At 48.6% G+C, this 23795-nt stretch overlaps 1 protein-coding gene across 3 annotated transcripts in view; it reads left to right on the top strand.

Annotated features, from left to right (window-relative positions):
• Nucleotides 1-1681: 1681 nt before the first annotated feature.
• GRIN2B (glutamate ionotropic receptor NMDA type subunit 2B) overlaps nucleotides 1682-23795 on the top strand; it is a 211213-nt gene continuing 189099 nt past the window's right edge. The window contains exons 1-2 of one of the 3 annotated variants that reach the window (XM_075428941.1): nucleotides 1682-1833; nucleotides 2574-3019. The gene's annotated coding sequence lies outside the window, so the exon portion shown is untranslated. Of the gene's footprint in view, nucleotides 1834-2057; nucleotides 2139-2573; nucleotides 3020-3970; nucleotides 3989-23795 lie in introns of those variants that run through there. The other 2 variants (XM_075428942.1, XM_075428943.1) reach the window with 2 other exon arrangements.

A 23795-nucleotide genomic window follows, 5' to 3' on the forward strand; every position in this document is an offset into this window, starting at 1 on the left:
TGAACTCGACCATTTCATGGTCACTGCAGCCAAGTCTACCTCCGACCTTCACATCCTCCACCAGTCCCTCCTTGTTTGTTAATACAAGGTCCAGCAGAGCGCCTTTCCTTGTTGGTTCCTCCACCACTTTTCTCCCTGAGGAACCTCGGCCACGCTAGTGTGGACTTTTGCCTTATCCATATTTTGCTCTGTGGATACATACCTGCAAAAAAGGGTCAGCACTGAGTTGGAGAGTGCTTGGCTGCTCGCTGGAGCACAGCTCTTCGGCACATGGGATCCTTGTTTTGAGGGGTACCTTCCTCACCGCTCCTGGACATAGAGCATGCCTAGGTAGGTAGAGACTACTGTGTGTTTCCTTGGAGGATGTTTTTGGTGAGAGGGATGCAAAACCTGGACAGTGCAGCCCACATCAGCACCAAAGCAGAGCATGCGGTGCTGGGCCTGGGGTCTGGTTTCCTGTAGAAGTGTAGCTGGCAGGGCAGCATGGGGAGGGCATTCCTCACTGCTCTCGTCTCTAGAGTGTCACCAAGGCCTGGCAGAGCCCTTCCAAACCTCCTGCCAAGACCCAGCCAGCTAGAAAGGTGGGCGTTTGCCACCCTAGGCCGACTACATGTCCTGAAAGGTGTGCTTGGCACATGTACTCAGAGGGGCTCTGCGCCGTTACCCTCTCTGGCTTGCCCTGGTTTGGGGCAGGCTTTCCCCGAGGCCTCTTGCAGTTCTGCGGAGGGCAGGAGGGCACTTTCTGCTCCGCTCAGGCCACCCAGAGCTAAACCCAGGCATGGCAGGGGGCAGGCATGGATCCATGGCCACAGAACGGATGGCGTTGCAGGGGAGAGGCGGAGGGCACCCTGGGGAGCAGGGGGACAGACACCCGTGGGCAGGGCAGTGCAGACAGGGAGGGGCGTGCAAATGTGTGCTGCTTTCCGTTCAGACTGATTTAATGTTGCTTAGCTTCCAGGGGGCTCTGAGAATAGCAATTAAAGCACCGGGCTTAATTGTGGAGCATCCAATTTGGATATTAGCGTTATCTCTGTTCTCACTCCTTTCTTTTCGCTCAGATCCAATTCCGCTGCCTGCCTGCTGGCTGGGTGCCTATTCCTTTCTTCTTATTATGACTATTTTATGGTTATGTTTAATATATATGTATTTTTTAAAGCATTCGTGCTCTCCGTCTCTTCCAACCACGCGGGTAGCCAGCAGTCGGCCCCCACGGCGACGGTCGCTGGGGCCAGACCCACGGAGCCGCGGGCGCTCCCCGCGGAGCCGGGCCCGGCCCCGGCCCCGGTCCCGGTCCCGGCCCGGCAGCGGCTACCGGTGCCTCCTGGGGCTGGGGCGCCCGGTCGCGGGCTCCCGCTTCGCCTCCGCCGGAGGCTGCGACCTGCCCCCTCCGCCGGCGGGGAGGGGTTCGGCTCCTGTTCCCTGTCTCTTCTCCTCCTCCTCCTCTCCCCCCATTTTCCCCACTGCTCTCTCGCGAAACCTTACCCCTCCCCTCCCCCTGAGCCTTGACGTCCCCCCCTCCCCATTATTTTCCGCGTGTATATTTTATTATTATTAATCGTTAAGCTGCTTTATTAGTTCACCTTCCCATGCTTTCTCCACCTCCGGGAAGCGTTCTCGGAGCTTTATACACTGCAGAGGATTTTTTTTTTTTTACTGTATTTTTAGGGTGATGCTCTGAACACGTCGCCCTCCCCGCCCCGCATCTCCTACCCTGGAGGTGTCAGCGAGGAGACTGGAGAAGCTGAGCACGCCCGGGGCTGCTCAGCCCCGCGGGGGGAGAGGGGGGGCCGCAGCTGCTCCGAGCAGCCCGGGTGCGTGAAGCGGGATCTGCCGGTACGTATGTGGGGCTGGGGTTTATGGAGCTGCAAGCGTGAATCGTTTTCCATGCGAGATGGGAGGGGAGAATCACAAAAAAAAAAAAAACCCAACCAAAAAACCTGCGAGTTCGTTAAATAAATGCCTGCATAGCTGTAAAACCCGTCCGCGTGTGCTGGCGGCGGGGGGAGACCCCCGGCCACCAACCCACCCCTCGGAAAAAACAAACCCCAAAGATCCCGACCCAAACCTCGGGGAGCTCCGGGGGGACGATGGGGGGGGGGGCACCCCACGCCGCAGGTGGAGCAACCCCCCCCGTGTCGGTGCGTGTGCGCGCCCCGCGCTGCCCGTGGAGCACTGCAGAGGGGTGGGCACGGCCCTCGCCAGCCCTCGGGGGCCGGGCCCGGGGTGGGCGAGATGCCGTGCGTGCGTGGGGAGGGGGCCGCGCCGCGGGGGGGGGGGAGGGGGGGCGGCTCGCTTTCCCTCCGCGATTCACATCGCGCCCGCGTTCCCGTCTCGTGTGCATGCCTATCCCGGGAATGGTGTAGTCAGCCCGTATCTGAATTATTTATAGACTCCTGCCAGCTGGGTTTTTGATTTTTTTAAATTATTTTTTTTCCTTATTCCGCTTGTGTGCACTGTCGGGAAATGCGTTTTGCCTCCCTTTCTTCTCAATGTATTAATGCCTTTGTTGGGGAGCGGTTTTTATCCCCTTCAGACCCCTCTAATACAAAATTGATGCTTATTTTTCCCTTCAGGAAGGGGACGCTTTGAGGATAATCATGCTTCACAGAAGAACGGCACCGACCTCCAGTTGCTTTAAACACAACCTCCTCCACTAGGGCTCCAGGAAAAAAAAAAAAAAAGAGAATAATTATAAGAATAATCATTAAAAAGGCTAAAGGAATGCTTACTCTGGAACCCGCATTTGACGAGCCTCACCACTCGTGCTGAACAGCCTCTGAAGTGATTCTCTCCGGCTTTTGAATTTGCACTGCTTCAAGACGCAAGATTGCCACAAAGAATCCTCTATTTTTTTTTTACAGCCAAATAGGATTTTTTTTTTAAACTCATTCCCCCACGTTTGCCCCCCGACCCTTATTCTTCTTATGTGGATATGCAAGCAAGAAGAGGAGACTGGACATTCCCAACATGCTCTCTCCCTTGATCTGTCCGTCTAGAGGTTCTGCTTCTACAGACCAAGGTAGGGAAATTCCTGTTTCTGTGTTTTTGATGGCAGCTGGTTTTGGTACACGGGTTTGCTCGGGGAAGACCACTCACGGTAGAACAAAAGGTTTAGGGATGCTGCTCTTAGAAGCAGATAAAGAGAAGGAAAAAAAAAAAGGAAACATACACCAGACATGTTGATTCCCTCTTGGCTCATCAAATAGGACAAGAAGAGAAGGAGAGAGGGATGCTTGGAGTCACATACCATGTTGTGAATCGGGGGAAGGTCCCTTGTGGTTTTTTTTTGGGGGGGTGGGCAGGTGGGGTCGGGGGAGACGCGAGAGGAGGAACATGGCTTTGGAAAGGGGTGAAAACGAAGATAATTCCCATCCATCCATCCATCCATCCATCCATCCATCCATCCATCCATCCATCCATCCATCCATCCATCCACCAATTGGCTCTTTCTTTTCACTGGTCCAGCGGCTCCTTGTCACGCTTTGATGTGAAAATAGAGCTCATTAGGAATAACAGTACGTAGAAACCTGCTTGTTGCCGAGGAGGGTGGTGCATTACTTCAAACCCACGCCGGCCTCTCGATCGTGAGCGGCCTAACGCGGGGGCCGGGGCCTCGGGGGGGGGAGGGAGGGGGGGGCCGGGGCCGCCCCTGGCACCGCGGCAGGAGCCCGCCCAGCGCCGGGGCGAGTGCGCCTGCTTGCGTGGAGGTGAAGGGCTATTTTAAGTCCAAGCACGTCAGGAGCCTTAACCTGAACCTACGAGGCGCTGTATTCAGGCAACTTCACAGGTTTTAATTTATCCCCGTCCCCCTGGTGCTGTCAGGGGGCACCGCCTCCCCCCCGCTCCCCCCCAGCGCCTTGCACACCGCGTCCCCGCGCAGACAGTCCCTTCCCCAGCCCACTTGGGGGGGGGGATGCAAAATGGCTATCTTGCCGCTCGGCTATAGATACGCGAGAGACACCGGTGCATCCCGACCGTAACGCGACATGTGAGTCTTTCCGTAAGATGGTGGCAAGACAAAGGGAGCGGAGCGCCGGGGCCGGCGGGAGCGCCGAGCGCAAGGTGTTGGACCGCTCGGGGTGGCTTTAAGCCTCTGCCCGCGCCCGCCGCGGCACGCGTGGGGCTGCGTGCCCCCACGCAGGGAGAGAGGCAGGGGGGCAGGGGCGAGTTGCTGCACCCTCCATCCCTCCCCCCCCGGGGCACACCCCCAAACACCCCTATCCTCACCGTCAGCCCCCGCCGGGGCTCCCCCCGACCCGCCTCCCCCTGCCTCTCGTCCCCGCGGCGGAGCGGAGGCCTGGCAGGGGGCGGGGGGAGGCGATGCAGCGCAGCGGGGTCACCCCGCAGCAGGAGGAGGAGGAGGGAGGGGGCCGCCCCCCAGCCCTGGAGGGACATGGAGCATCCTGCGGTGGGGGCGCGCCTCCCCCCCCCGCCTTGGTCCTTCCAGGGGCGCCCTCCCGCATTTCTGAAGGGGTTTCGCCGGGCTATTGTTAAAAACCGGGAGCGGTTCCCCCGCGGAGGGGTTGAGAGCCACCTCTCCTGCCGTCTTCTGGCTGTGCTTCTATAAATATCTAAGGCTTCCCAGGGTTTATCCGCGCCTGGATCCTCCCTTCCCGAGCGCTGCCTCCCTCCCGCTCCCTCCGCAAGTGGGAGTAGAAAGTTTACCTGTGCGGGGAGGAGGGCGTGTGGGAGCCTTTCTCCCGTTTTCGGAAGGAGTTTCTCAGGCCCCACGGCTCCTGGCTGCTGCTGGATCCACCCGGGACTTCAGCGCCGGCCGGACTGGGGGATTGTGGCCCTCTCCCTCGGGTCTCGTTTACCCGTGAGAGCCCCTAAAAGCCCAGGGCCCGGGGGAGGATGCAAGCCGTGGCCGGGGGGGATGCGGGGCAGGGGCAGAGAAGGGCAGATGCTGGGCGAGCCCTGGGTCAGGTCTGGGCAGAGGTAGAGCAGGGTGGATGGGAGTTGGGGAGGGGTCTTGCAGCTCTGATGCTTAGCCTGGGGCAGGGAGCATGGGCCCGCATCCTCATCCCGCCTTTACTTCCCAGTCTCTTCTGCTCCTACCTTTACCTGGGACTTTTCCTCACCTTCCCTGCCAGTTCTAGCATGAGCAAAAGGAGATACCCTATGATATTGCCCCCCCCCCATCAAGCACAGCATCCTAAGACCTTGCAGGCAGTGCAGGGCAGGCAGTTGGTCCCCCCTGAGCTGCCCCGTGGGAGAGCTGGGTATGCAGCACGCCCAGCTCATGGGGCTCTCAGTGCTGCCCCACTGCCCAAGGCCTAGAGGAGCAGAGCAGGGGCACATCACCCCAGGGTGTGGGGTGACCTGGTGTGCCCCAGCTGCTGCTCTGGAGAGAGCAGCCATGCACGCTTGGGTGCAGGGTGCGCAGTAAGAGGAGAGGTGTGGGAATGGGCGATTTTCAACTGCTCACCCACGCTGCCACAAAGCAGCAGCTCATGTCGCCTCTGCATATCCTGGTTTTCTCTGGTCCCCCTCCACACCAGCCTGTCTCCCAGTCCTCGGTGGGGCTCTCAGAGGGTTGGGACAGGTTGATGGCAGAGTGGAGAAACAGTTTGGGGGTGGCGAGACCCTCTTCAGCTTCTCCTTGTCTCTGCCTTTGGTATGCAGAGGCAGGTCTCAGCACGGAAAAGGAAAGGAGCGTGGTCAAAGCTGCTGCACCTCTGCCTGGGGACCCTGGGCTCTGGCCCAGTGACACACACCTGTCACATCAGCCCATCTCAGCCTGTGCCAGTCCTGGTGCCTCTTGTGATCCTTTTGTCAGTGAGACCATAGCTGGGCAAAGGAAGGTATCAGGAGCAGCGACCAGCCATCCTGGGCTGGGCAGGGTTCTCAGAATACATGTGCTGATGGCCGAATTTTACATTGTACCTGTGCATGCAAGAGCACAAAGAGATCGTGAGGAGATGGAGCAGGGGCAAAAATCCCAGCCTTCTATCCCCATCTAATCATTTAGGCTTTGACTTATTTTATCCTAATTTTGGATTATGAACTGCTCCTGTATAAAACCCCCTATCAACCAGCACCCCAACCCCAAACCCTCGCCTACAGGGGGAAAATGTGGCAGCATTAGTTTCTGCATTTCATCTGCTGTTGGAGCTCGGCTGGAGCTGTTCCTTTTGCTTGGTTTGGAAGAGCGCGGGTGGACTCCGGCTCCAGTGCAGGAGCCATTCTGCACTCGTGCATGGAGCTGCGCTTGGATTCCCATGCTGGACTCTCATTGCCTGGGCTGGCACCAGGAATCGGTGTCTCTGCAGTACCATTTGGGAGGTCTGGATTTGATTCCCAGTGCTGTTTTCTCATTCCCTCAAGCTGGCAGAGGATGGGAGTGCTGTACAGACAGCACTGCTTGTCTCTGCAGTGGGCTCCATTCCCCGCTCCTGTCTTTTGCTCCACAGGATGCTCAGAAGCTGCCTGTGAGATAGTCCAGACTGAGGGCTGGTCCCTAGAGGTTTAATCTTCTTGGCCTTTAGGGAGGCCACAGCTCTACTCTGCCTGTGCTCATCAGCATGGCTCGGTGGGCAGTGGGGAAAGAGAATTATTTTGCAGCTGGATACTACGCAGAGGGTTTCTTAAATTTTTTTTCTTTTCTTTGTGTAAGCCACAATTTATCACAAAGAAATGGCTTAGTTAATAGGAGAGATGGACTAGATAATCTTTTTGAGAGGGACGGCTCCATGTATTGTGAATACCTATTCTACAACAGGATGCTGATAGTATCCACTCTGCCTGACATCGGGGCTCTAGGACGGCCTGACCCTTTTGCAATTCTGTGATTAGCCTTCTTCGAGATATATTTATACTTGATGGAAAAGCAGGGAGTGGTTGGGAGAGACATGGCTGATAAGTGATCTGCTATTACCCTGATCCATCCTCCACCCGCCCATCCACAAGAATTCTTTAAACCACAGTGAATCAACTTACTCATTTCGCTGCTTAGCCGCAGTCAGATGGACTAGCTTACTGCCCTAGATGCCTCCCTGCAAAAGATGGAATGGCAGTTTGAAGATCACAGCACTGAAGTATGTGGAAGGGGAACCAGAGGAAAATAAGATATTTCAAGGTAAACATGGCCCTCCTACTACCAGTGCCTTGTGCCTTCTTCTGAGCCTCATGTTTCTGCTTCAGCTAAGTGCGTCATAACAGGACCTAAAAAGACCATTACTCCAACCACAAAGGGGGCTCTACCATCCTTCTGACTTACCCATCTTGCTTGTCTGTTCATCTGAAGACAGGAGAGGAGGTCCCCGGCAGGTATGAACTGGCGCTTGCTCTAGCAATATTAGTGGCACAGTTCTAAGTGCCTGGGAACGAGGAGACTGACCCAGCAGTGTTAAATGTCAAAGCTACCTTTCATGTTGGGAACAAGAAATCCAAATGAACCCACCCTTTACAGTTCAAGAGCTCATGATGTCCTTAAGCTGCAAACCACCAGCTCCCAGCTGGAATCGTGCATCGGCATGTGAACTGGTGTGTGTAAAAGTCAACCAAGTGCACAGTGATGATCTGTGCAAACTGGGCAGTGTACCTCCATGCGCCTGACGTCAGCTGCAGAGAAAAAAACCTCTCTATGCGCTCAGAAACAGTTGCATGCACTAGGCAGTGTGCAAACTATGCTGCGGTCGAGTCAATTCAAGCCATGGCTAATTTGGACCTCTTGAGGCAAGGCTGCTTTTTGTTTAGTGTTTTCTTAGAAGCAGGAGAGAACGCTGGCTCTGAGCAGGGGGAGGGACTGGCTTCTCTTTCTTTAATTTTTACACATCCACTGAATATGCTTAATGTGAGGGGAATAAAAATGTTGCTTTTTCTGTACTCAGGGCCACTAAAAAACGGGAGAGGGAAAGATAGGTTTTTTGAGACTCACTGTCAGCTGACGCTTCCTAATACAGCGGGTATTTGCAGACTGTAAAGTATGCTGGATACCTCTCTTCCCTTGCTAACACAAGCAATCAAACACCATGTTTCAGAGCCACCAATACAGATAGATTGATTAAGCATCTGGGGAAAAAGAGAAACTACAAATGGGAGGGTGATTACTGGCTCAAAGTGAAAGGGATACTAAACTGAGACCTCTGCAGCATTCACTCCCTATACCTCTAACCCCATCTACAAGGAAGGTTCAAAACTGAAAAGAGTCACTGAAAGTGGCTCAGGTGAAAGGTTAGGGTGCCAGCTCTGAATACTGAAGATGTTTCTGTTTTCCCAGGGCACATACAGTGTCATTAATATTGGTGTGCATGGCTGTGCTGAAACATTTATAGGGAAGAAACACTTTTAGGGGAAAAATGGGAATTTGGCCTTCATGGTCTGTTTGGTGGCTAGTCTCTGCTGATTGCTCATTCACCAAAACAGGTCTGGGGCCACCAGTTTATCCGACCTGAATAATCTATGGGACATTGTTCTGTCACTCCTGCTCACCCCTGGCATGCTAGGCACGTAGGAGCTCAAGTCCAGTTAACTCTACATGTGACAAACTCGTAATTTACTTCTAAAGGTAGCAGTCAGCCTATACTGCTTCATCTGTGTGTAGCTATCTAGTCGTGAAATGGGAACAGTTCTTGCTTATTACACTCCTAGTCTGGATTTGAACCACCGCTGAAGAAATGAATCATTCTAGCTACCACCATCCTCTACTGCACCTGCCGTCCAGCCCATGTGTGAGCTCCGTATGCAATCCTTGTCTGTTCAAAATGGTGAAATGACAAGTCTAACATCTATTTACAGATGTGGTTAAGCCCTGCTTAGATAACTGCATTCTGTTTGGGGGCTGCACTTCAAAGAGAGCGAAGGACTGGGAAGAGTGTGGGGGAGTGAACAAAGACAATGATCACAGATCGGAGAAAACAAGACCTGTAAAGAAAGGTTGGGAGAACCAGGCAAGCTCAGTCTGGAGAAAAGACAACCGTGGGTGGTTACCTAACTGTCTGCAAATACGAAAAGGACCGTCACAGAAAGAGGACAGGGGCCAATTATCCTCATTAGTCACCGAGGACAGATCAAGAAATAAATGAGTATAAGAAGAAGCAGAGAGAATACAGATTAAACATCAAATTAAATGTTTACTGCAATAATGGTTTAGTGACAGTAGAAGATGCTGATAAATGTGGCAGAACGGCTGTGACTGAAGATATTTAAAGCTAGCTGTAGGTGCTGAACTATCAGGATTTTGTATCTAATAAAGTCTGTCTCCAATGAACCATACATCATGATATTTGCATGCCTAACCAAACAACTTTGGAAGAAAGATAATGAGGTCGATCTGTTCTGTGTGCAGGAGGGAGGGACTGACTGTCCAATTGGAGGAAACCCTTCTCACCTGGTTGGGCTTGACCCTATGCTCCAAATCTCATATAGTACCTGTAGGAGTCAATATGATGGTGTTGACTGGAGGCGCAGCTTGAGCATATCGGGAGCTCCCCAAAGGTGTCTGGTTTTCAAAACCTCTGGTATGTTGTGACAGTGCATCCTGTCCTGGGGGATGATTAGAGCTTCAGTATAGAAATCTGTGCGTAAGAGGCTTACAAACCTGTCCCATGTGAATGATGCTTCAGCATTTGCAGGCGTAGTTCTTGAATCCCGGGATGAGTTGGGCTGTTCTAGATTAAGACCATGTCGCTATCATTAAGAAGCTTCAGCCATCTGTAGCCATCACTTTCGAGGTTTTACACTGTCAGAGCATCTGAATGGCTAGTGTGCCCAAACCTGGTACTGCAAGGGGAGATGAGGTATATTGTCACATACTGAACGATGTGAAAATACACATCTTGCTATTTCATGATGTCATTCTTTTGTCTTGCAAGATGAGCTACAGTTTAAAGGTGCCTTCTGTTTACTCGCCTTTGCTGCTCGCAGAAGACGAAATGGGATTGGAGGAGCCATGAGCATCATGGCTTCTGAGAATCATTGCTTCACTAGCCAGCCTTCACAGTTGCACCTTTCTGTGTCCTAGTTGGAGGAGCTTCCTGTGCGTGGTTGGGGTTGATGGGTGGCTCTGTTAACGGGTTCAGAGAGGGGTCTCCCTGCTTACTCCCTACACTCTACTAGTCAGTAGAGACTTCCCTGCCAGTAGCTGAGAGGGCTGAAAGTGCCATTTTGAGACTGTGAGTTTGGCCACCATTGGGAACATGCTGTGTGGCCTAAAGCCTATGCCAGTTTGTAGCCTTCTGTGCATCAGCAGAGGCAGGGGCTGGGGTACAACTTTACTGTTTGATTACACTATTTCTTAGCAGAGCCACAAGTGTGTAATCCTGACCTCTGGTGTTTTTTGTAAGAATCAGGAGTTTTGTATACAGGTGTCCATAACAAACTCAAACTCACATGGAGGAAATGACATGATAAGCTCGCTTTTTTATCACACTTGAATTTGACATTTTTATTTCAGCTCTTCTCCTAATCTCTTAGTTAGGGTTGCCATGCGCTGTTGAGGAGCTAATATGCACAACTCTTTCACGTGGATGTAGTTTCTTGCATGTATGACCTCTGAAGAATTTGGAGGCTTTTGCAAAAGGAAACTAATGTAAAATTTATTCAGTTCACTATTTCAAAACAGACTAGAAGGTGAAATTGTTACTACGAGCCAGCTGAGACAGAAGATTTGTGTCATGAAACCACTGATAATTTACTAGCACAAATGCCATGTCCTACATCACAGCTGATTACCTAATGAACACAAAATTGTTTTCAGGTGATAGACATAACAACCCAATGATTGCTGAAGATAACAGTGGCCGTGCAGCACGTCTGGTTGTGCACCATGAACAGCACACAGGGGGATATGGGTAGGTGAGAGGTGGTAGTTTGCCACAACAGGGGACTGTGGTTTCCCTCTGTCACATGGCACTTCTGCTACTCCAGAATCCCCAGCTGGGAGTGGGGTACTGGAGATACAGTGAATGTTTGGAACGTGAAAGGTGGAGGCCTGAAATTAATACTGCCTGGAGATGAATTGTGAAAGATCTGAAAGGAGCCTAAAGCTAGCTCTGATTCCAAGGGCAATGCTAAATCTTCACGACGTCTGAGTGCAGGTGATTTTGAAGCTTGTGCAGTGAGAAGTACGGCTCCACTGCCGCATGGAAGGGTGTAGGGATGCTGCCAGTTGCTCCAGGAGGAGGATGGAGAAAGGATTGCTGCTGTGAATCTCTTTGTGGCAGGTAAAGTGGTATGTTAATTAATTGCACACGACTGGATTGCTGGGAAATTTCTGTCACAGGACTCTGCTGAGAAATGCATTTGAAGTGCATTGTGGCAGAGGAAATACACAAAAATGCACTAGCTAGTGGCTACTCGCACGTAGGCATATGCTTGCGTGGAAAGCACGCGGGAGGGATCTGCGTATCCCTGCACCCCTCTCTCTCCTCCTCTATAATTCTGTGGTATCGCTGTCGTCTCTAGTCAGTGGCCTAAGCATCTCAGGGGAGATTCCCTCGTGTCAGACGTATTTCAGCAGAGGCAAGCTAAAACATCAGAGACTGACAATCCCCAAGGGAGAGTCTAATGGAAGAGACAGAATGACATAATCTGTTCTCTCAGTGTCTCCTCTTCAGCTCTCCGTGTTTTTGGTGCAACTTGAAATTACCTTCTAATTTATTACTGAAAAGGTGAATATTATATATAATTAAAATTGCAAAGATAGTCTCCTGAAATGCTGAAAGTCGAAGTATAAAAGCAGCTTGGATGTGGTCTGAGGTGCCACACATTGGAGTATTCTGGAAGATTTTAGAACTCCATCTGGAAGTAACAAAGTGGTAAATGCCACGAAAGCATAAATGGAATATCAGAAAAGACATTGCAATCGTTTCATTACATGATGGGGACCCGTACCCTAAACAGGAGGAGATAAAAACTAAGGGGCTTAAAAACATAGGATAGCTGTGGGATGGCTGCCTTGAAAGACATTGGGACTCCTATAGAAAGCTTTCTTTGAATCTCTGGTTTGAAAGTTTGCAAACTTTCAAACCAGGAATTCTGAGAGAGCTGTAAGGGTCATGCTTTATCCACTTCTAATTTGTGCCATTTTAATGGGGAGTAAAGGGGCTAAAAGTCTCTCTGAACTTCAGAGCTCGGAGAACTTCACAGGAGCTGAGTGCCTGTGCCTTGGTGTTCTCTGAAGCAGAAGCTGGATGCCCACAGTGGGTATGTTATGTGAGCAACACTTTCTGTGCAATGTGTTTTTGTTTTTTTTTTATTCAAGGGAGGAATAACACTCAAAAACCAGGAGACACACCATAGGATATGATTGTTGGTTAATGACATACCTTGCCTCTTACACTTAAATACTCTTACACTTTTTCTGTTAGGACATTGGGGTGAAATCATGTTCCTTGTTCTTGGATTGCTGGAGAGATCCTTGACTTCAGCTTTTGACTTTAGAGGCGATGATCAAGATTGTTGACAGGAGATGTTTGTAACGTGGCACAAAATGGGTTTACTGCCCCACAAAAATATTAATTTCATAGATTTTGCTGGTTCTGCACTGAAATTAATTAGAGCATTTGCTGTGTTTTCATGAGAAAGCAGAGAAAATCCCAGAACAGCTAGCAGCCTGGTAAGCAGAAAAGTAACAGGGTTCTGGGTGATGCATTCCGGTTCTGCATACTTTGGAGTGGGGACTTTTCCCTGTGGCTGTCCTAGCCAACATGAGGGCCCAGACTACTGGGTGCTCTGCAGTAATGCTTTCTCAGCTGGAGCTTTTCCAGTTGAAGCTGTTCTACTTTATATAAATGCCTATTCATTCTGCTGGAGAGAGAGTGCTCTAACGACTGGGCTGTGGAGGTAGTTTTTTTCTTTGGCCCAATATAAAGTAATTACTTATATAAAGGCAAATGACTTCAGCATGAAAGAAATGGAGAAGCAGGCTCCATAGCCCAGAGGCTGTAGAGTCCTCTGAGATACGGGAAGTACGGGAGCTAATTCTCCCTCCAAATTAGGCAGTGCAGGTTTGTTCTTGTTCTACTTTGGATGCATTTGTATTTCCCGGTGACAACAAAATGTTTCATTTAGCATCCAGCTCCAGTGCTGACTCCAGGTGGGAGAAAAAGTGATAGGAGAATGTGAATTCCCAGGGAACAAAGACCTGATCCTCAAGAAAATGCGCTTAAACAAAGGATGAGGGATGAGAACTAGAGACTCTGTGACAGGAAACCAGAGTTACTGCTTCAATGAATATTTTTATAATTTCCTATAATGTGCAGGTAGCTCATTAAAGTTATCTCCAGATCTTTCAAATCACTGGGGATTTTCATTCCTGTGGTTTGTATCACTTGGTGTATCCCCTCTCATTGTTCATTATACATTTGTTTTTATAAGCTTGGTGAGACGTTTGACTTCTGTATAGAAAGGGGAGTTTTTCCAGAAGCTAACACTAGCTGTGGGAGACTTCACGGAGGAAGTTTCCAGAGGATCTCCAGGGAGTCAGTGGAGAAAAAGAGTGGGTCCTTCAAAAAGCAGTATAGAGCAGGTCTGCTGTGGACATGCTCCAGCTTGCCCTCTGGAAAAGGTAATCCCTATTGACTACAATGGCAGCCTACATAGGTGAGCTTCCTGAAGGCTTTTAAGTATCTCCTGAGTTCTGTGTTTATGCGTGTTAAGGATGTACAGGATTAGAGGTTGGAAAAGACAGGAGTTGTATTAAATTATCCCTCTTCCACCACCCAGTTTTGAAGACAGTCGTGATCTAGGAGGAATGCAAAGTCTTCTAATCCCTGGTCCTCTGTCTTGGATTTTTCCACTGTAAGAAAACTGGCTACCTGATAGTCCATCCTTTTTTGAGCATGAGGGCCTGGAGATCTCTCAGTCTGGATCTGATATAAATGGTTCCCAAATCTGATTTGAATTTGCAAGAAAAGGCAATGTCCGTATAGCTCAGCCCAACCACAATCTCTGGACTTCTCATACCTTAATTTCAAGCTAGAGAGTGGCAAGTTGGGACATGAGGTCCCCTGACATGACCAGGTATCACAGGGCTGGTTCTTGGCACCCTACAGACAACTGTCTCTCAGGATGCTGCAGGAAGTCTAAGAAGACATGGCCAGGGCTTGCTTCTTCTATAACTACTGTGTCCCAGGAGGCAGCTGGTGTAAGAATGACATTTAATTATGTATCTTTGTACAACTTTACCTGCATGCATTTAAAGCTTTGCCCATTTCCACCAAGGCAGATTTTTCATAAGAAAATATTGCTTGCATGATGAAGCATAAAAATCGAGCAAACCAGAAATGAGAGATGAGGTTTGCCCTGGAAGCCTAATTGTGTCCTTTTACGTGTAAACGGTAATACAGAAATCTGTGTATCTTCTCTGACATGACAGTCTTCTGTGATACGGTAGTTTGGCAACCATGGCAGGACAAATTGCAATGTGTACCTACACAAGGGTTCAACTGCAGACCAGAGGCTGGATCCGCTGTCCCTTTGAAGTCAGGCAGAATCTTGGCATTGGCTGTGGTGAGGACTGGATTGACTTTGGATGTCTGTTCTGTGATATGAGACACAAGGGCTTTCAATATTTCTTTGAATCAGCTTCATTTCAAAGTATTATGGTTTATGAACTTGTTCACTTTTGTCATCTAAGGAACATCTTAAAGAGCTATTGAGGTACTGTCTAGGTTGTTATTTTGATGCCTGCAATGAATGCTGTATAAATCATTGAGGACAGCTGCATACAATGGGTTTTATTTTTTGTCTTTGTATTTGATGATTTCCTTGTTTTTCAAGCACTAAATGACGTGGTTTGAAGGATACCAACAGATTCATCAACATTTGTTTTGCTGCATAAGTTTTCATGTGTTTTCTTGATCACCTAATGTATTGCTTTTCCTGCAGTATAAAACAGCAATAAGTACGGAATCTGGTTGACATTCAGTTTTGGGATCAGATTAAGTTATGTTGAGTTTCCTCCCCCAAATCCTCATGGACTGTGCCTGGAGGAGAAAAATCAATGACTCTCTGGTAAGAACTGCTTAAAATGGCTGTATTTGGCATAGCTGAAATTTCCATTTGAACAGAATTTGAGACTTTTGAAGAAACTTAATGTTGTTTTCTCATAATCTGAATGACTGAAAAAGTAATATAAAACAATGGTTTAAAAGTTGCAGGACTAAACTTGATGGAAAATCATAGAACTTGATTTTACTGTCAGAGATCCAGAGGGAGAGAAAAATGAAAGAGTTAAAGACCTAAATTCCCTTTGAAACTCCTAAATTCCTTTATTATAGGATGTCTAAATATTTAGTGAACTTAAACGAGAAGGCAGAAAGATGGTGTTTGGTCCAATGCTCCTCAGGGATATGACAAATCTACACGTTCTTTAGGTGAGGCCTGGTGGTTTACATAAGTTTGCATGCAAAAGACTCAACTTGAACCTTGGTTTTACTGAAATGCCACATTTATTATACCAGCTAAAGAAATACAGAACTTGGATAAAAGCATCCAGAGATAGTCCATTCAATGAAAGATCAGCATAGCAATGTAAAGAGAAGGCAAATTTCACTTGGAAACAGCAGGTTAAGCTATGCCTTTTGATATAAGTGGAGATGAAATATTATACATCCATACTAGTAAATAGAAGAACATACTGGGGAGCAGCCATACAACCTTGAGCAGCACCTTCAGCACACTGAATAGATGGAGTTTCTTTGTGCAAAACTCGAGGGCCTGCAGCAGATGTAATTGAGAATTGTCTCACTGCTTGCTAGAGAAAGATGGAAAGAGCCATGCTAAGATTTTACTTGTCCATAGTCAGCTCCCGGTTGGCCCAAGCCAAGCTGACCTTCTCCATCCTGGCTGAGCTGGTCTAACTGATCAGCTTTTTGGCAGAAAGTGCCCATCCTTGGTTTGTGCCAGGAGATACGGTCAGGTGGTCTGGCTGGAGCTCCTCTCCTCTAGAGGTGTGTATAGGTCTGGTCTTTCTCTTTGGGCTAAAAGCATCCCAAGATCTTGTAGACTAGTCTTCTGCAAGGAGGACCAATAGGCTTCAAGTGGGAAGTGTAGAGACGGGAGAGGTGTATTTGTGCATCTGCACCATCTCACATTTTCTGAACATCCAGAGGATGGGTAACCTGCAGTTTAGTACTTTCATTCAGTCCACTTTGTTTTCTTTCTGCTCAAACTGATCTTATTACCTGTAGCGACGATCTTTGTGGTGACGCTAACGGCTGTCATAAATCCAGCCAATTCACACACATTGCGGCTCTTTAAATGACTTGAATTGTGCTAAGCCTCTTCTCTTGCTTCTTTCTGTTGGCACATGAGACTGTAAAGCTAAGCAGAAGACCGTCTCTTGCTGCTGGTGAGAAGTGGGCTGACATGGGTCATGAGACTAGGTGGTGGCAGGAGGGCAGATTTATACACCTTGTTGGACTTTCACTGGCAGTAAATTGCATTCCCGTCCTGGGAGAGCCTGGACCATGAGGAACTGATAGAGCTGACTCATAAATTTACCTGCACTAGCAGTACATATGCATGGGAGAGGATGGGAGAGAGTAGCTGGTGTTTTATTTTCCCCTGTTTTCTGGGGAGAGGGAAACTTGTGCTACAGCCTGCTTGGTGCAGATAGATGTGCCCTCCTTTATCTGGGGCCTGGAGAAAAGGGAGAGCAGGCACAGCCAGAGGCACAGTGGCAAGGATGCCCGACCCATTTCATTTAGACACTGCTGAGCTGCAGCTGCCTTGTGGCTAGAAGAAGCAGGACTGGGCTTGAGCAGCATCTGCCCCACAGACCTGAACAACCGCAGAGAGTGTGTATCAGTGCTGCCCAGGGCTAGCTCTCTATCCACCCTCAACCCTGCGGCACCCCACCTTCCCCTTGCTCCTACATCCTCTTTCCCACTCCTCCAGGCTGGACAAGCCCAACTGGACTTCATGCCATCACCCCCAGCTCGGGGTCAGGGAAACCCTGCAGGTGATGTGTTTGACTGAGGGGCAAAGCCACCCTGTCTCAGTGCCTTTGAACTAGTTTGGGAGCTGTTGGAGGCTCTGGTGTCTGCAGACGAGATGGGGGTGGGTTGGGGGGGGGCAGAGGAAGAGTTTTGGAAGAGATTTCAGAGGGACAAGGTTTAGAGGAGGGAGAAGGGTTTTCTCTTCTGCATTCTAAAACATTCTTTGCACCAAGGTCCTGCATCTGTCACTGCCCAGTGCTTGGGCAATGCCTGGGGTGCTTTTCACCAATGTGATGTCTCACAGAAAGGCTCTGAAGAAGCCTTTGGGATGAAGGATGAGAGGAGCCTTTGGCACCATCGTTTGTAGGAAGCTGATGTACAGGCTATTAGGAAGGTGCCATACCCACTTTGGGGGTGTGTATGGAGAAACGCAGTGTACAGAAATGTGTCCCAGCAGTGGTACATTTGGGTGATGCTTAATTGGCACCTGCCCAGTCCTCCTGGTTGTTCTCACAGTGCCTTGGACAGGTCTCCAGGGGCCACTGCCTTTTTCTGAGAGCAGCGGGGCCTCATGCAAAGCTGTCATACAGTGGCACAAAACCGGACTGCAGCATTTGAAAACTCTTTGGCAGTTTTCGGTGAGGAACTGATGCTGGTGACAGGCATGTGAAAAATCCATATTGTCTTGTGAATTTAGGGATGTACCTTGACTTTGATGACAAACCCTGTGCCTTTTGCTTTGTGAGAGTATTTCCATTGGAAATCAAAGAGATTTGAGATATATAGCTGGCTAAGCAGTCATACCTCAGAATAGGATTTGGGGATTAGCAGAGTGGATAATAAATTGAATAGTAGGAGTTAAAATCAGACTGCACTTGGAAAGAAAGCAGAGATGAGAGGTACACCTCTGGAAAGCAGTAATGCCAGAAATGACACTGGGGTTACACTGGTTAACAAATGCGATATGGGCTCACAGTACAATGCAGCAGCAAAGAGGCTGATGTGATTTCTGGATTGCATAAACAGAACTATTGCATCTCAGAGCAAGGAAATGTTTTCTCCATGTTTGTAGTCATGTTTTCTTCATGTGCCTGGTCTGAGTGTACCTAGGCTATCGAGTTCATTTCTGGAGAACTCAATGCCCCAAAGATGGCAGCAAATTAGAACAAATTCAGTGGAGCAACAAAAATGATTAAGATGCTGGAGGGATTGATCTAAGAGGGAAGATTAAAGTAACTAATTACATTTAGCTTGGCCAAATGACAATTAAAGGAGAGATGTGATGACTGCCTTAAAGTGTGTGCTTAAGAATGTAAACACCGAGGAGGGAGAAAGAGAGGGAGGAATTGTTTAGTGCTGTTGGAGCGGTGGTTGGTTCGATGCTGGGTCTGCGCTGCTAGGGGAGTTGTGTAGGAGCCTAACCAGAACCAAAGGATAAGTAGCTGTAACCAAACAATACCCGCAAACAAAAAGAAGCGCTGAATAGACAGCACAGTTCCCGCTGTGAAGTGTGGCAGGGGCTAAAGTACCATTCCCAGGGAAGCGATGGCAGTCTCTGAATGAAAGTAGCCCTGGGAGCTCTGCTACAAGAGGGTCCAAAATCCTTCAGGAGAGAAGGGAAAGGTTGCGCTATTCCTGCAGGAGTCCTCCCCTTCCGATTTGCAGGACCTGTAGTTCATTTCTCCCCCCTACTTTTGGCTGTGATTGTGTAAGTAAGTATTGCATCCATGTCAGGGTGTAGTGTTTTTAAAAAGATAGTTCACAGCCTGGAGAGGGGCCAGGCCAGGGGATGGGGTAGACAACAGTAGACACTGAATCCTATAAGAAATGCTAAGAGACCCAGGCATGTTCACTCCAGGGGAAAGATAACTGTGGGTGGAAAACTAACTGTCTGCAAATCCGTAAAGGACTGCTATAGAGAGAACAGGGGCCAATTATTCCCTTTAGTCACTAAAGGCAGATCTGGAAGGAAGTGGGCCCTTAGCTGAAGCTAGAAAAATCAGGATCCCTATGAAGGAGAAGCCGAAGTGTTGGGTGACAAGGAGGCTAGGAGGGGGTGGTGGAATTGCTGTGAGTATACATGCACTTATCAGGAGTGACACAGGCATCAGGAAACCTATCTTGTTTCAGCAAGATTTCATATGATTTCTTAGTCTTCAGGAGGCTGTTGAGCTTCTAAATGAGCCAGTGCTGTAGTGATTTTTCCTTGCAGGTTATTTGTTTAGGACATGTTTGTTAATATTTCTGTTCAATTGTATTTTCTTCTTTGATTACGGATCTGTTTGAATGGTGCCTTTTGCAATGGAGGGGCTACAGATGAAATGAACACTTTATAAAAAAAGCAATCAGGACCTAGTTCCAGCAGAGTGTGGATTAGGTGGGGTTTTTTTGCCCCTTTGGTGTGAATCATTTTTGAGGTATGAAATAGCTTAATTAGCTTTAAAAAAAAAAAGTCGTTCTGTGCAGTACTATATCTCCTCATTTTGACAGGCACAGTAAAATATCATGTAGCAAGAGCTCTTATCACAGTGTTTCTCATCCAGTTGTACTTAAGAAATTTTGCACATTTTTCATATAAAGTCCATTTTCAGATGCTAGGAGGATATTCCATACCTGGAAATGTTAATTTCCTGATCTGCTTTTAAGACTGAGTGCATTTCCAAGTGAAATGAAGAGGTGAAGATAAGAAACAGAGCCATGAGCCAGTGCGGTATCTCAGCTGGTGTCTCCAGTCTCTCTGGGTGAATGGCTCTGTTGAGCCTGATATGAAGAGCATCCTAAATTTATTCTTTTGTGATATCTGTTTGGAGGGCTGTTTGTAAAATAAATGCTTCAGTTTAGTTCCTTGTATGACAGTGACTGTCCCAGTGACACAGCTAGTTCCTAGGCAATTTTAAGAGGGAGTTGAAAGTGACAGGAGCCCAGAAGCAGAGAAACAGGTTCTTGTGGTAAACTCAGGAAAGCACCTGTTAGGGCAAAGGCTGAAGCACTGCATGCAAGTGGGGCTGTGTTGTCCTGCGCTACAGGGACGACTCGTCTTGTGACAAAGATAGGAGGGAGGTCAGCAGGGTCCCATATCTGCCTTCTTGTTCATTGGCTTTTACTCAGTTGATCAACAGCTGCAGTCAATAAAGTTGTTTCCCTTTCCTGCCCCAGAAGTTTGTTCCTGCAGCAGTTCAGTGGTCTGGCAAACCCACCTTCTTTGCTGGTTGAAGACAACACATCAGGCTGCTGACTGGAGTGGGTGAAACGCAGGCACACACCTCCTTCTGCCTTGCCAGCTGCAGACAGTACCGTCTCATGAGCCTGGCACCTGGGGTTGGACAAGTCTTAAACAGGAGCAGGGTTTATCAGAGCCCATGAGCAAGTCGCTCAGCATATCTGTGCATCTGTGAGCTGGGATGATGGACACACACAGAGCTGTATTCAGAAGTCATACTTCCTTTTGTGTTCGTGAGGTGCCCTGAGACTTTTCAGCTGATCATGCCACAGAAAAATACTTACTCTTTACTTGGTCTTGACTTTCAGAGCTCTACCCTTGGCATTCTTCAGTGGCTTGGCACTTACTGAAAGAAATAAAGCAAAAGCATCGTACAGAGCAGAAAAGCACTTCACAAAGCATATTCTGATGAAGTCAGCTCCTTGAACAGCTGCGACAGGGACAGGGAAGCAGCCAGAAATACAGAAAGGGAAATATGATGGGAGATTTATGCTGGTAAATACCAGTCTATGATGAGTCCTGGAACATCTTGATGCTGTTACCTGCAAAGCCCTCATCCCACACTTCCAAGGCTCTGCAGCCAGTGTTAGATTTGCAGGTGTCCCGCATGATATGGGGTTTCGGATACAGTAAAATCGCATGTCCTCTGCGAAACAGGTATGGGGCGTATTGCTTTTCCCTACATTTTTGTCATGACTTTCCACTTCTTGTCTATCCATCTATTTATTCATTTTTGGAAGGCAGCCGCTGGGTTCATGCAGTTTGTGACTTGTCGGTGCCAGTGCAGTGAGTCAACCACATGCCCTGGACCTGTAGAGTCCTTAGGAAGAACTGCACTCTTGTTGCTGGTGTATTGGATGATGGTGAGGAACTACATTTAAGTTAGCTTTGGAAAATTACAAATGTTACAATATACCTAAATAAATAAACCATCCAAACACCTTCATTCTAGAAATGAATTTGCCTGAACAATACAAAATGATTAAGAAGAAAGTCAGTTTCTTTCCCCAGAGTATCTCTGAGTGGCCAGGTTTGCCGCTGAGTCAGAATGGAGATGTAGTTAGAAAATGCAAAAGATATGCCCAAACACAATCATTCTTTGCAAAGCTCCAAGAAGTGTCTGTTTGGGAGCACAGACTCAGCTCAGATGCTGGCTTAGGGACACCAGATCTGGCATGGACAGCAGCTGCTCGGAAGGTTGTGTGGGTAGTCAGCAAAGTGGGAGCCTGCACTGGATGTGCAAACATACACAGGTATATGCCCCTGCAGGCAGCTGGCTGTCCTGTTGTCCCCTCACTATGCTGCAGTACCAGCTAAGGTGGTTTCCTACCCCAAAGGGCTGCCTACCGCATGCACCCCAACAGCCCTGCTGCGCTTTTGTGTGCTGGCATAGGAGGCACATATCTAGGAAGTTCTGACCTGCTTCATGCACGACAGACGGTGGAAGCTGATTGCTGGAGGCAGCCTTTGGCCTGCCCACAGATTGGCTTCAGGGATTACGTGCAGGGAAGTGTGGGCCATTAGAGCTGCAGCCTTGATGTACCACAATTCCATGTGACTTAGTGCTTGGGAGGCATGAACTGCATTATATGAGATCTTTGAAGTAGTGTGTTGTAATTTCTGAAGAAGACACTCAGCATATCCAACTTCCACTTGTCTGTAGCTTGCAGTGGGAGCCAAGGTCTTTCCTATAGCCCATTTCTGTTACTGTTAATATCCATTGACAACTTTTTCCCTGTGCAATGCTGTATGTTGGAAAGGCTGGTGGCACCCAAGATGAATCACTGCATGTGGATGTATTTACTTTACCTGTTGCTCTGTAGAAACCTGAGATCCAGACTCTGAGGTTTTAACAGCTCACTGCCAATCAGATTAAATATTTAGCAGAAATAGGTTCTAGGCATCACATTCCTGACAGTGTATTTCATGCATCATTTGCCATAAACTTTCAGAGATTTTTAGCTACCGCTTGCAAAGTAACTCCCTCGCCACTCTTTCTCCCATCCTTGTCTCCTCTTTTCACTGTCCCTCTCACTTTTCACTTTGATTCTTGTCCTCACTTTCTCTGACCTGCTGTTTTCTTCCCCTTAGCTTTTTCCCTTTTACTCTGCTCATTGTTCACTGGTGTGTGGTTGTATATGTTGCACCTGGAACGGATGTCAGCCTGTGATGGAGGAGCGGAGGCATTGACTGCATCTAACTGAGCATTCCTGCCTCCTCAGAAAAGCACACATGACTAGAGGAGGGCACAGGCTGATGGCCTTTCTGGGGAATGGATACCCCTTGACTTGGGGAAGCATCCTGAATACAAGGAAAGGGAAAGTGTCTTTATCATCCCTCTCTCCATGATGCAGCTCATCTATCTGCAAGGAGTGCAGAAGGGGCAAGGACCTCCACTTCCTTCAGTGTGCTGGACAACAGCAGGTTGCCCTCGTGAAAAGTACAGTTGTCTGGTGCTCTTCTGAGTTTTCAGGAATGATGTCTATTGATGGCTCTTTATAGAGGCTGTGTGAAACAAGGATGAGCACCAGCACTGGTGGTGGTTCTGGGCTGATGCTGGGTTGTGAAGGGTAAAGTCTCCTGGGCTAGTGAGCTCTGTAGGCAGGCTGGTGAACTGCGTGTTTTATGCTGCAGAGGCTTCTCTAGAGCTTGCTCTTCTCCTGTCAGTCATTGCTTGCAATGTTTTGATGCTGTTCATTATCAGCTGTGGTCAGATAGTTTGGCTCTTCATTACCTGGCTCCCTTGACTGTTTGGTATGTGCCTCTTTTTCTCTGCTCTTGCTCCAAACATGCTGCCTGCTGAACACGTCATCATTGTGGTTCCAAAGGAAGCCTGTGGTTCTCACTACCTCCATGTTCACCCTGTGTGATTGCTGCTCCACATCCCTGTCATCTCGCATCTGGTACTCAGCCCCAACTTCTCCAGCAGTCCTGCGCTACCAGTCCAGGAGATGATGATTAGTGCCAGGGCCAGATTTTTCAAGTGGGTTTCTCTCCCTGCTGTGACAAGTCCAAAGCCATCTGGTGAAGCATCAACCTCTTCATTTCACATTTCTGTTGACATGGGACATATCCTCTGTTCACACCACTGCTGCTGTTGCACCAGTGTGGACTGGAGAGCGTGAGGGAGACGGGACTCCCTCCTCATGCTGCTGCCAAAGGGATGGTTAGGAAGGTGCATTGCTTTGAAAGCTGGGGTGTGTATGCTTGTGTATAAGATTATTTTTGCTTATGAGTGAAGTGGGGGCCCTTTAGGTAGAGGGAAGAGGAGAGTGGGCCCATCAGGTCACAGTGGCTAGAGAAGATGGCTCCTTTTTGCTGTACTGTAATAAGCACTAAAGCCTGATTGGCTGGGAGTCTGCTGAGGTGGGGTATGGCAGGCCAGATGATTTGAAGCAGGTACTGGGACATTGGGGCAGCTGCTTCAGCAGAGATAAGGAAAGACACCTGTAAATTCTGTAAAGCGTAACAGCTAGTGATGGGCAAACCAGCCTGCTTAATTTCTTGTTTTATTTCTCTCCCCTTTTTTTCTGTTTCTTCCTCTCCTCTTGCTCTGAGCCCCTCCAATCCATTCCTCTGCATCTGGTGGCTTATTTCCCTACAGGTGTCATCTTGGCAGTAACTCAAAAATGAGCATCTCCCTTGGGGAATTTGTGCACTGACAGTGCTTTTTCTTTCCCCAGTGTCAA

The sequence above is a fragment of the Opisthocomus hoazin genome, chromosome 8, assembly GCF_030867145.1.
Source record: "Opisthocomus hoazin isolate bOpiHoa1 chromosome 8, bOpiHoa1.hap1, whole genome shotgun sequence".
NCBI classification, from domain to species: domain Eukaryota; kingdom Metazoa; phylum Chordata; class Aves; order Opisthocomiformes; family Opisthocomidae; genus Opisthocomus; species Opisthocomus hoazin.